We start from the raw sequence: 13,188 nt of genomic DNA on the forward strand, positions 1-13,188 counted from the left end.
TACAGGCTTGAGCCACTGCGCCCGGCCTGCACTTCACATTTCTTACCTAACATTAAATTTGGGAGATAAATAACTTATCATCTCTCTTGTCACAACTATATTTCCTATCACAGCACCCTCTGCATGCAACAGGTGCTCAGTAAATGCTTTTTAGCTCGTGGTAATGACAGTTTCCTGTTGAGAATTGAAGTATGGAAAAGCTGATTATAAACATAAGCCACCATAGAAAGGTAAGAAATTGTCAGGCCGGGCGCGGTGGCTCAAGCCTGTAATCCCAGCACTTTGGGAGGCCGAGACGGGCGGATCACGAGGTCAGGAGATCGAGACCATCCTGGCTAACATGGTGAAACCCCGTCTCTACTAAAAAATACAAAAAACTAGCCGGGCGAGGTGGCGGGCGCCTGTAGTCCCAGCTACTCCGGAGGCTGAGGCAGGAGAATGGCGTAAAAACCCGGGAGGCGGAGCTTGCATTGAGCTGAGATCCGGTCACTGCACTCCAGCCCGGGCGACAGAGCGAGACTTCGTCTCAAAAAAAAAAAAAAAAAAAAAAAAGAAATTGTCGTGACTGTGTGTAGCTGCTGTGGAATGAAGTAGGTCCTGTGTTGATCAATATTCCTTCTGTTTTAACGGCCAAACTCAAACTAGAGTGTCCACTTCTTCCCCTGGGTTCTAGGCTCAGCAAAGCGGGGGCTGTCAGTCCAGACAATGCTATTTAACAAACAGAAGCCAGAAGGTGAACTTCCTGTTAAGTCAAGCTCATAAAGTCACAGGACTGGTTGGGGCAGAAAAGGACCTCGAGGGAATGGTTTATTTACTCTAGAGGAGAGGCTGCAGAGCGACTTATATAGCCTAAGGGAGCCTCAAACAGGAAGGAAAGGGCTAGAACCACAGGAAAAGTAGAGTGAGCTTCAGAAAGATCTCTGAGCTGGCTGCGGTGGCATGCGCCTAGAGTCCCAGCCACTGGGGAGGCTGAGGCAGGAGGATCTCTGGAGCCCAGGAGTTCGAGGCTGCAGCAAGCTATGATCACTCCACTGTACTCTAGCCTGAGTGACAGAGCAACACCCTGTCTTTAAAAATAAAATATAAGAATAAAAAGATCTCTGGGATAGCGCTATGGACTGCAGCCTCCACCCCAACATTTTGGCAGGAGCCCCCTACCTCTGCTAGCACATATGGCCCTTTTGTAGGATTGAGGCAGACTCAGCTGAGAGGACTCAGGTATTCAGTGGAGGAAGGCTTTGCCCCAGGACCAGACTTCAATGCAGGGCGCCAGCTGGATTTCAGCCCTACTGGCCCCATCCTTGTGCAAAGTGCAAACTCTCACCCCTAGGCAAAGGGGCATGTCCCTTCCCCCAGGTGTCATTCATTTGTTCATTAGATATATATGTATTGATACCCACTACATGTCATGCACCGTACTAGGTACTGGGAACACAGCATGAACAAGGCAGGTTCCCAGCTCATGAGGGGCTTAGTTTTTTTTTTTTTTTTTTATTATACTTTAAGCTTATTTTTAAATTTTTAAATTATACTTCAAGTTCTAGGGTACATGTGCACAATGTGCAGGTTTGTTACATTTATATACATGTGCCACGTTGGTGTGTGACGAGGAGCTTATTTCCTAATGGGAAAGATACAACAAATCTGCAAGAAAGGCAATTTCAGAGTGAAAAGTGCAAAGAACGTATATGGGATAACCTGAGAGTGACTTGAGGGTGGGGGGCAGTGTTTGGCCAGAGTAGTCAAGAAAGGCCTTTTTGAAAAGGAGACCCCTCAATTTCCAGACTCCAGGCTGGAGTCCTTTGAGACTCTCTCCCCTTCTCTTCCATCCCTCAAGTGGGTTTGAGCCGGAGTCTTATGCTTCCTGGTGGAAACAGCCTCCAAAATAGCCCCTAATGAGCTTCCTTCTTGGTGTCCATGCCCTTGAGTAGTCTCTTTCCACATTGTCTCAGGGTTGGTCTGTGTAGCCAACAGAACACAGTAGAAGTGATGGTTGTCACTCCCAAGGCTAAGTCATCAGAGACTCATGCTCCCCTGCCCTGCCCTCTCTCTCTCCCTCTCTCAGGTTGCTTGCTCTGGGGGAAGTGAGCTGCTATGTTATAAACAACCACATGGCAAGGAACTGAGGCCTCCTGCCAAGAGCCATGCACATGAGTGAGCTTGGAAGAAGATTCTGCAGCCCCAGTCAAGCCCTCAGATAACTGAAGCCCCAACGGACATCATGACTACAACCTCATGAGATTCCCTCATTCAGAACCATCCAACTAAGCTGCTCTCATATTCTCTTTTCTTTTTCTTTAATGACTGAGGCAATTTATTAACCCAGGATCATTTGTTTTAATGCTTCTTGTTGACAGCTGCCACCTATCCAGCGATTCTGTCCAGATCTTTCTGACCCTGAGGTGTCAGTTTGTGGCCCCTATCTTGGTCTTTTTCCACCATTTTCAGTCCCTCCAGGGCTTGGAGGACCCAGTGGGCCACACTCTTGGAGACTCGGCTGACGTGGCTGGGCAGGACACCATTTATCTGGCATCCCCCGTAGATCTTGGTCATGGAGCCAACCCCAGCACCACCTTGGCGGTATAGGTGCTACGTTGTGGAAGCAGCTATTGTGTAGAACCAGTTCTCATCTCTTTGTGCTTGGCCAGTTTGGTGGTATCCACCCATTCAGGGACTGTCAGCTTCCTGGACTTTTTAAGGAAGGCTACCAGAGCTCTGATGAACTCCTGCTGATTCATGTCTTCTACAGTAACTCCAGGAATCATGACACCTCTGTACTGCCAGCCAGGCGAACAGCTGTTCTCAAATTCATGATCCACAGAACTTACAAAATAGTAAACACTTGTTATTTTAAGCCACTAAGGTTGGAGGTTGTTTGTTACACAGCACTAGATAACCAATACACAGTAGATAGCCCTTACACATCGATCTCACTGCACCCTGCAATCCAGACCTCCTTGCCTCCTATGCCGTCTCCAGCATGTAGCCTGCCCAGTACTCAACTGCAGCATCTAGCCTGCCCAGAATTCAACTATGACACTGTCCCAACCAACTCAAAGACCATCCCCCACCCCATATTTCTCAGTCACCTCCAGGAAAAAGGTTAAATCAGCCTGGTTTCTAAGTCTGTCCATACATCTAATTCTGCAAACATTTATTGCAAATTTGTGATGTGTTTAGCTTAGTGTTTCATGCTGCAGGGAAAACACAAGAACTATTTATTATAGTCCCTGTCCTTGGTGTTGTTGGTAGGATAGACTAATGTCTCTGAAACAATCAGAAGACAGTGCAGAATAGTTAATCAAAGGCTTGTGGGGTTGACAGAAAGCGTTAAGTGAGAGGTTGGAGAGCTCCATGTGGGCCGGAGGTGGGGAGCAGGGAGAAGCTGGGGCCTGGGTCAGTCCAACACAGGCAAGGGAAGAAGGGTAGAGCCTAGGCAAGCAGAGGGGCTGAGAGCAGAGTTTGGTTTAGCGAAACAAAGCCAGAGCCAGCTCAAGACGTAGAGGGCCTTGAAAGCTTGGTGGAAGAACCCAGGAGGCAGAGGTTGCAGAATTCACTGCAACCTCCATCTCCTGGGTTCAAGCAATTCTCCAGCCTCAGCCTCCCTGGGTTATAAAGTGGGTGGATTTATAACCCAATCCAGTGGGCGATAAACAGTGCTGTGAACCTATTTAGATCGACGAGATTAAAGGTAGGGAGTGAGATGGAAAGAAGATGGAGAGGATAAGAAGGTGGAAAAAGAGATCTGGGGCTGGGGCAAAATGACTTTGGAGTGATTTGCCTTCATTGAGATGTGAGCACCTGAAGCTAGACAGCAGGAACAAAACCAGGGGCATTGCTCTGATTTGAGGCTGCACAACTGAGGTGCCATCCCCACCCCAGGCCTGGCAGCCGCCTCCTACCTGGGGGAGCATAGATTCTATGAGACTGGAGTCAAGGGCAGGTCAGGCTCCTGCTGAGTCTATAGCAGAGGTGCTTAACCCTCCATGGACACCTGGGGAGATGTGTAAGGGCACTTGGGGGCCAGTCTGAAGCACTTTAGCACAATGGTCTAGTGCAGAAACTGACAGACTACCCGGCTCTACCCCTCACAGACTGAGGGACCTTATTACCTTCATGTTTGGATGAAGATGCTGGGGCTCTGGGGAGTTAAGTGACTTCATCCAAACATGAAGGTAATAAGAGTACCTACTCCATAGGGTTGCTGTGGAGATTCAACAAAATGAAAAGCACTTAGAACAGTTTACTTTTTTGTTATGCAAATGTTCTTGCACTGACCTGGGTTGCAGTTTAGGCATAAACATTTTTAGTTTCCTGGGTACATACAAGATTAAGAATCAAAAATCCAGCCATGCACAGTGGCTCATGCCTATAATGCCAGCACTTTGGGAGGCCGAGGCAGGAGGATCACTTGAGTCCAGGAGTTTGCGACCAGCCTGGGCAACACAGGGAGACCCCATCTCTACCAAAAATAAATAAATAAACAAACAGAAATAAAAAATTAGCCAGGCATAATGGTGCTTGCCTGTAGTCCTAGCTTCTTGGGAGGCTGAGACGGGAGGATTACTTGAGCCCAGGAGGTCGAGGCTGCAGTGAGCCATGACTGCACCACTGCACTCCAGCCTGAGTGACAGCACAAGACACTGTCTCAACACAAACAAACAAAAATAAAAAACAACAACAGGCCAGGTGCAGTGGCTGGTGCCTGTAATCCCAGCACTTTGGGATGCCAAGCTGGGAGGATCACTTGAGCCCAAGAGTTTAAGACCAGCCTGGGCAACATAGGGAGATCCCGTCTCTATAAAAAATAAATTTTTTTTTTAACCAGAAATCCATAAGGACAAAGCACCCACACCCTCATCTCTCCTACCATCCTCCCTACCATCAGAATAGGAAGTTAAAACTATCACTTCAAACATGCTCTTTGATTCAGATGAAGGTGAGACTTGGCTAGATTATGGCTTTGACTCAGAACCACAGGCAAAGTTCATGGTTTGGGAGTTTCTGCAGGAAGCTAGGGAACGTTCAGCTGTTTCAGCTGAACTTGACTCTGAGTTCCAGTCTAGGAAATTCCAAAACTCAAAGCAAAACAAAGGCACACTCAAGGTTAGGGATCATATGCTGTCCATCTCCATCCCCTGGCACCCAGTGTGGCACCCACACTTGCTGGTTGGCTGGAGGAGCGAGGCAGGCCTTAACTGTTGGTGCACAGAGCTGACTGGTCTCGGATATGGACCATGGCGAGTAAATTTGATGAAACAAAGACAAAGCCATAAAGGAAACAGGCTTTGTGCCATTTAGGAGTGCAAATTAGATTTTCTTCATTGCTGAAGAATTCTTACAGCTAAACCAGGAATATTCAGACACCCACTTTCCACCCCCAGTTTAGGATATTTGTGTTAACGGAAGACTCAGAGGGAGATGACTTGTTGAGTCCTTTGAGTTTGTACAGTGCAGATACAGGTGCCATATTTAAAGCACACCTGAAATAGGTTGGCAGCCTCCCAACACCCCTCAGGCAAGCGCTTCTCAAACACTGATGCACACGCCACTCACCAGGGGAGCTTGTTCACATGCAGAGTCTAATGCAGTAGGTCTGAGGGAGAGCCTGAGGTTCTGCATTTCTTTTTTTCTTTTTTTTTCTGGAGACAGAGTCTCACTCTGCCATCGAGGCTGGAGTGCCATGGCTTGATCTCGGCTCACTGCAACCTCTGCTTCCCGGGTTCAAGCAAGTCTGCGGCCTCAGCCTCCCAATTAGCTGGGATTTACAAGCACCCCCACACCACGCCTGGCTAATTTTTGTAATTTCAGTAGAGACGGGGTTTCACCATGTTAACCAGGCTGGCCTTGAACGCCTGACCTCAGGTGATCCACCCACCTTGGCATCCCAAAGTGCTGGGATTACAGGAATGAGCCACTGCACCCAGCCAAGGCTCTGCATTTCTAACAAGCTCCCGGGAGATGGGGATGTTGCTGGCCCAAAGGCCAGCACATTGAGTGATGAGGCATCAAAGTCCACTTTGGGACGGAAGCCAGCCCAGGTTTGGCGTATCGCCTGGACAGTGGCCCTGACTTGGGTTAAAAGAATTAACAATCCCTGCCCACTGGTCACATATTTACCATTTTTTCTGCCTTAAAAATATCCCTGCTGGATGTGGTGGCTCGGGCCTGTAATTCCAGCACTTTGGGACTTCGAGGCAGAAGGATCGCTTGAGTCTAGGAGTTGGAGACCAACCTGAGCAATATAGTGAGATCCTGCCTCTACAAAAAGTAAAAAAATAAAAAATTAGCCAGGTGTGGTGGCACGCACTGTAGTCCCAGCTATTCAGGGGGCTGAGGTGGGAGGATCGCTTGAGTCTGGGAGGGCAAGGCTGCAGTGAGCGGTGATTGTGCCACTGCGCTCCAGGGTGGGCCACAGTGCAAAATCTTATCTAAAAAAAAAAAAAATCCTTAAAACAAAGTTGAGAGTCTGAACAGTTTTAATTATCTAATAGGCTCACTGGATTTTTACAATGTCCTTGTCATTTCTGGTGTAGTTTGGCACTTTGACCTTGCTGACTCTGAAATACTCTCTAACTGGGAAGGACAAATCCATCAACATTCACCCTGTTTACTGCATAAATCAGGGGTCTCCTTGGGCTCCAGGGTTAGGACAGACCTCTGGGTTGATGATTTAACTCCAGGGCTGGTTAATAAAGGCCCAGCTGAATCTGGAACCTTGCCCCATGTCTCACAGCTGGTGGAAGAGCCAAGAAGATCTGAGTTGTGTTTTCCTGGTATGTGGTTTGGTTGTGGTGGTTTATATAATATCATGCTTCCATCTCAGGGCACTGGTTTAGTTCAGGAAGCAAACTGGCTTCTTTTCAGGGACCAGAGTCCAAAGGGTAGCCAGTGGTTATCTCAAGATGCCAGTGAGAAGATGGGAAATGAATGACTGGCTTCAGACATTTCACCCCACCCTGGGTGAGATCTATTAATATTACACTCTCTCAGCACTGCACTGAAAGCACTCTCACAGGGTTAACAAGAATTTCAAGCCAGGCTCTAGGCAGAGTTATAGCTAGGCACTGACCAGGGTGTGCTGGTGCACTTTGACCCACTTCCCTGCCAGTTGCTCGCTAACTGAGAGTCACGTAGCACATGGACCACCTGCTCCCTCATTGTTCCTATAGATAGAATCTCTGACACTGGACCTTTTCACCAAAAAATTGCTTAAGATATTTTTCAGATCCTGCATTCCAGTAGAATGCCTGACGTCAACGAGTCTGCAGAACCCCAGCCCCAAGGTGCCAATCCAGCACAGAAATGTGGTTCCTTCATCTCCTTGTCCCATAACTTCACTCATCACTTTTCGACCAATCAGCAACCCCTAGCTCCTCAGCCCCCTACCCACCAAAATTCCCTTAAAAACTCCAGTCTAAAACTCCTTGGGGAGGCAGATTTGAGGTTCCCTCCCACCCCCTTGTTTGGCTGCCATACGATTATTACACTGTTTCTCTGCTACAACTCCCACCATTTCTGTGTATTGGTCTGTTACTGTCCGATGGGCAGTTGAACCTGGTGGTCCCACAACAGCACCTCTCCTTTAAGCACTGTGTACTGTTATTTACAGTACAATTATTGATGAAAGTCTACAAGTCCCTCATTTAGACTAGAGGCTTCCTGAGGGCTTCTTTATATTCACCATTGCATCTCCATCACTTGATGCAGCACGTAGCACGTGGGTGTTCAATAAACATGTGTTGAATAAATAAATACATGCACAAGAGCCAAGCCTTATGCCATATGCCAGTCATTATTCAATTGTTAATATGGGCCGGGCACAGTGGCTCATGCCTGTAATCCTAGCACTTTGGGAGGCCAAGGTAAGCGGATCACTTGAGCCCAGGAGTTGGAGACCACCCTGGGAAACACGGCAAAATCCTGTCTCTACAAAAACACAAAAAATTAGCTGAGTGCGGTGGTGCACACCTGTAGTACCAGCCACCTGCAAGGCTGAGGTGGGAGGATCTCCTGAGCCCAGGAGGTCAAGGCTGCAGTGAGCTGTGATCATGCTACTGTACTCCAGCCTGGGCAACAGAGTGAAACCATGTCTCAAGAAACCGTTTATAAATATTTACTCTTTCTATTCTTATAAGCTTATGAAAACAGGTGGTATTATTTTCCCTTTCACATAGAAGGAAACTAAGGCAGAAGGAACATAAGTAACTTGCCCATGATTGCATAGCTAATAAATGCCTGGTACCAGAGCCTATCTTCTTAACTGCTACATGATTCATCGCCTTTAGACAATGAATTTAGACAGCTGCCTGAAGAGTGAGGCTTAGGTGGCAAATAAAGTAACATGCGCTTGCAGAGCCCAGAAGACAGAAACATGTGCAAGACCAAGGACACGAAAGCAGAGCGAAGAAGCAGGTGGACCAGTCTTGGCTCTGTGAACAAGGACACAGGTGTTGGAATAGGAAGACTTGCCCTTCAAGCCATCTCAGATTCCTCATGTGTGTCCTGGCCATGGCAAACCCTAGCTGAAGAGATTCTGAGGTGACAAGGAGTGGAGAGCGATATTTAGGACTTGCAAGGAGAGGCCGGAAGGAAGGCAGGCAGCCTCAAGGGAGTCAGGGCCTTCTCAACCACCACAGATGGGCTCAGGGAAACTGTTGACACACAGGCACACTAGTGACTCCAGGCCCTGCCCTCAGCGGCTTCCACATCCTCCTTGCAGCACTTTGTCACGTTGTCATCTGCTGTCCCAAGGCAGCTCTCAGTCTCCCTGCCTGCTTCCTCCTGCCCAGTGCATCTCACCTCTCTGACTTTTTATTTTATTTTTATTTGTTAGAGACAGGGTCTTGCTCTGTCATTTCACTCTGTCACCTAGGTTGGAGAGCAGTGGCATGATCACAGCTCACTGCAGGCTTGACCGCCTGGGCTCAAGTGATCCTCCCACCTTAGCCTCCCAAGTAACTAGCACTATAGGTGCGCATCAACACACCTGGACAATTTTTTAAATTTTTTATAGAGACAGAGCCTCACTATGTTGGCCAGGCTGGTCTCAAACTCCTGGGCTCAAGCAATCCTTTTGCCTCAGTATCTCAAAGTGCTGGGATGACTGGCGTGAGCCACTGCACCTGGCTTAATTTTTTTTTATTATTTTTAGTAGAGACCAGGTCTCACTATGTTGGCCAGGCTGGTCTGGAATTCCTGAGCTCAAGCAATCCTCTTGCCTCAGCCTCCTAAAGCGCTGGGATTATAGCTGTGAGTCAACTATACCTGGCCTCATTCTGACTTTTGTCCGAGGGACATCCTTCACGTTACTGTTCCTCCTGCTGAATCAGGCCTGATACCTTCTCACCTATGAGTGGGAAGCTCACTACTCGTGTGGTGCTGAAGGAGCCCTGCAGTGTGGTACCTTGTGCATGAAGTCAGCCATATCACCTCATAGAATTCTTGGGGATTGCTTACACTGCCCAGAGTCCCCGGGAACCTTAACTTGTTCTTTGGCAGAAATATAGACACAGTTTTTAGGTCTGATGAAAGATGGCATCCAAACACAGACAGAATCATGTAGGCAGGAGGCCTCCATTCAGACATCTAGAACTCTCAGCAGGCTGCTCCCTGAACTGGCTCTGCATCAATCGCTGCATTTTAGTTTGAACCCCAGCCTACGGTTCTCCTCTCCTGCAATTAGCATTTTAGACTTTCTGTCTCAAATGTAAGTAAATGCTTTTTGTTAAAGGAATTTGGGGCATCATCAAATACATGAGGAGGTGCATAGGGCCCAGGGAGGGAGGGACCCCACATTGCTCAGGCCCGGGGATACCCAAGCCTGTGACTGCGGGTTCTCACCAGCATCAGCTCAGTGAGTTCTGCCTCAGCTGTCCCATCACTAAGTCTCCACACCTGCCCACTCTGTTCCAGACTGAAGCGGGGGAAGAAGTTGTGTCACTAGAGCTCTGAGTCAGAATTCTGGGGAAGATGGCAAATTGGTAAGGAAAGAAATTACTTAATTTATATCACCCATCGTTTCCTTTTTCAAATTGTGAAATAAAATAGGAAATAGAATAGAAAATTAAATAAAATATCCCTCTTGGTGATTTTGGAGGTAGACCAGTTCTGGTTTCCTGCCAGCAGAGATTACCTTTCTCCACAGCACAATAGTCTCATTCAGCTTTTGGTACTAGAGTAACTATTTATAATAAAGTCCAAGGTCCCAGCTAAGAACAAAGAATGAAGGAATACTTAGAAATTTCTTTTTTCTGCACATGCCATGCCATTTACAAACATGGCCACTTTGATGACTTCCTCACTGCTTTGCCCTTGAAAAAGGAGTTCTTATAATATACCTGGCAAATGACAAAACCTGAGTGTGTCCTCGTGCAAATGTCCCTGTTATGCAGGGGAGGTGGTTCCTCTGTGTGGTTGGGGCCTCAGAGGCCCCTGCTTGTCACTGAGCACTCTGCTGGACCCCTGCTTGGTCATGGGACAGATGAGGGGGCATCCCGCTACATTTGCTGTTTTTAATTTCATGCTTTCATCTTTTCCTTTTGGATCAGTAGGTCAAGAGATCAAGACCATCCTGGCCAACATGGTGAAACTCCGTCTCTACTAAAAATACAAAAATTGACTGGGTGTGGTGGCAGGCACCTGTAGTTCCAGCTACTTGGGAGGCTGAGGCAGGAGAATCCCTTGAATCCAGGAGGCGGAGACTGCAGTGAGCTGAGATGGTGCCACTGCACTCCAGCCTGGCGACAGAGCAAGACTTCATCTCAAAAACAAAAAAAAGAGAGAGAGAGAGAGAAATGTGTTCTCTTTTACCCAAATCAGCATTTCCACTCACTATCTACTCCAGAAAATATTGGAAGAAAATTCATTGTATTTCTTTTAAACTGCAATATTTAAATTCTTATTAAAGAATTAAACCATGTTCACTTTTGAAAATTTGGAGGAAAAAACTCCCCATAATTTCATCATCCAGAGACAAATTATTCATAATTTAGATTACCAAGATAAACCCCTCTAGGTTGGGATGTATTATCTTTTTATTTATATTGCTGAATTCGACTTGCTAATGTTTTGTTAAGGATTTCTGCATTTATGTTCATGAAGAATCTGGGCCTGTAATTTGAGGGTTTTTTTTTTTTTTTTTGGTAAAATCTTTTTGCAGTTTTGGTGTTAGGGTATCATTGCCCTACTTAATTGAGTCAAGATGTGTTTCTTCTGCTTCTATATTCTGGGAAAGATTGTAGAATTAGCATTATTTTTTCCTTAAATGTTGGTAGAACTTATCAGTGAAAACATTTGGGCCTAGAGTTTATTTTGTTGGAAGGTTTTTAGCTACAGATTCAATTACTTTACTTGTCATAGATGAATACAGAATTTCTGTTTCTTCTTGAGTTAGTTTTGGTAATTCATGTCTTGCATAATAGTCCCCTAAAATCCTTTTATTTTGTTTCAAATTAGTAGTGATGGCCCCTCATCGTTACTGATTTTGATCATTTGTGCCTTTTCTTTTTTTTTCTTATTCAGTCTAGCTAAATGGTTATCCTTTAAAAATATTTTCATACTTTTCATTCAATTAAATTGATTTTCTGTATTATTTTTCTGTTTTTATTTTACTAATTTCTACTATAATTTTTATTCTTTCTTTTCTTCTGCTTAGAGTTTCATTTGTTTTTCTTTATTTATTTGCTTTAAGTGAAAACTGATTTGTAATATTTTAGTACTTTTTTTCTTTTTTAATATAGGTGGTCTGTATTTATGAGCTGTGCTAAACGTTGGTTTGGCATAGCTCATAAATTTTAACATGTTACATTTTGTTTACTTTAAAATGTTTTTAACTTTTGGTAGAAATGGAGTTTCATCATGCTGCCCAGGCTGGTCTGGAACTCCTGGTTAAAAGCAAATCTCCTGTCTCAGCCTCCCAAAGTGCTGGGATTATAAGTGTGAGCCACCGCTCCCAGCCTCTTAACGTTTTTTAGTTTCCTTATTTATTTATTTTTTGGTGCATGGGTTACTTAGAAATTCATTGTTTAACTTCCAAATATTTGGGGATGTCTCAAATTTCTTAACTCCATTGTATTCAGAGAACATGTTTTGAATAATTCAAATTATTTCAAATTTGTTTATATTTGTTTAATGGCCTAGGGTCATTAAACATAGGGTCTAACCCAGAGAATGTTTCATGTACACTTAAAAAGAAGGTGTATTCAGTAGCCAGGCCCAGTGGTGAGTGTCTGTACTCTCAGCTACTCAGTAGGCTGAGGTGGAAGGATTGCTTAAGTCCAGGAAATCAAGGCCAGCCTAAGCAACATAGTGAAATATAAGACCCCATTAAAAAACAAAAATAAGAAAAGAATGTATAATCTTCCATCATGCTTTTTTCCAGCATTACTCATCTTCTGTCCAGTTGTTCTATCAATATCAAAAATTGTGGAGTTGTCTTCTTTTGATTCTGTCAATTTTTGTCTTATATATTTGGGGGTTCTGTTTTTAGGTGTGTATACACTTATATCTTCCTGATGTACTGACATTTTTGTCATTATGAAATATCTCTCCTCATTTCTAGCTTATTTTTTGTCTTACAGTCTATTTGTCTGATGTCTGTATGACCATACCAGCTATCTTACTGTTACTGTTTACATAGTAAAACTTTCCCTATTCTTTGTCAATCTTTATTTATCTTTGAATTTCAAATTTGTCTCTTGTAGACAGCATACTATCAGATATTGTTTTGTATCCAGCCTGAGAATTTCTACCTTTTCATTAGATGTTCAGGAAATAATATACTTTTAATGTACTTGATAGGACTGGATATCTATCATTTTGCTATTAAGTTCCTATATGTTGCAGTTTTTTGTTCTTTTGTTATTCTTTTACTGTCTTGTGTTAAACAAATGTATTGTGTAACATTTTTATTTACATTTATTTATTTATTTATTTATTTGAGACAGGGTTTTGCTCTGTTGCCCAGGCTGGAGTGTAGTGGCATGACTGCAGCTCACTGAAGACTCAACCTCCTGGTGCCCATTTTTAGTCCCACCATGCCTGACTAATTTTTGTGTTTTTTATAGAAATGAGGTTTCACCACGTTGCCTAGGCTAGTCTTGAGTTCCCCAGCTCAAGCAATCTGCCTGCCTTGGCCTCCCAAAGTGCTGGGATTACAAATGTAAGCCACCATGCCTCGCAGCTATT

General features: G+C 45.0%; 1 pseudogene; it reads right to left on the reverse strand.

Annotated features, from left to right (window-relative positions):
- Positions 1–2,337: 2,337 nt before the first annotated feature.
- On the reverse strand, positions 2,338–8,279 carry LOC117097375 (annotated as a pseudogene).
- Between the last annotated feature and the right edge of the window lie 4,909 nt (positions 8,280–13,188).

The sequence above is a fragment of the Trachypithecus francoisi genome, unplaced genomic scaffold (assembly GCF_009764315.1).
Source record: "Trachypithecus francoisi isolate TF-2019V2 unplaced genomic scaffold, Tfra_2.0 Lachesis_group15, whole genome shotgun sequence".
In the NCBI taxonomy this organism is placed as follows: domain Eukaryota; kingdom Metazoa; phylum Chordata; class Mammalia; order Primates; family Cercopithecidae; genus Trachypithecus; species Trachypithecus francoisi.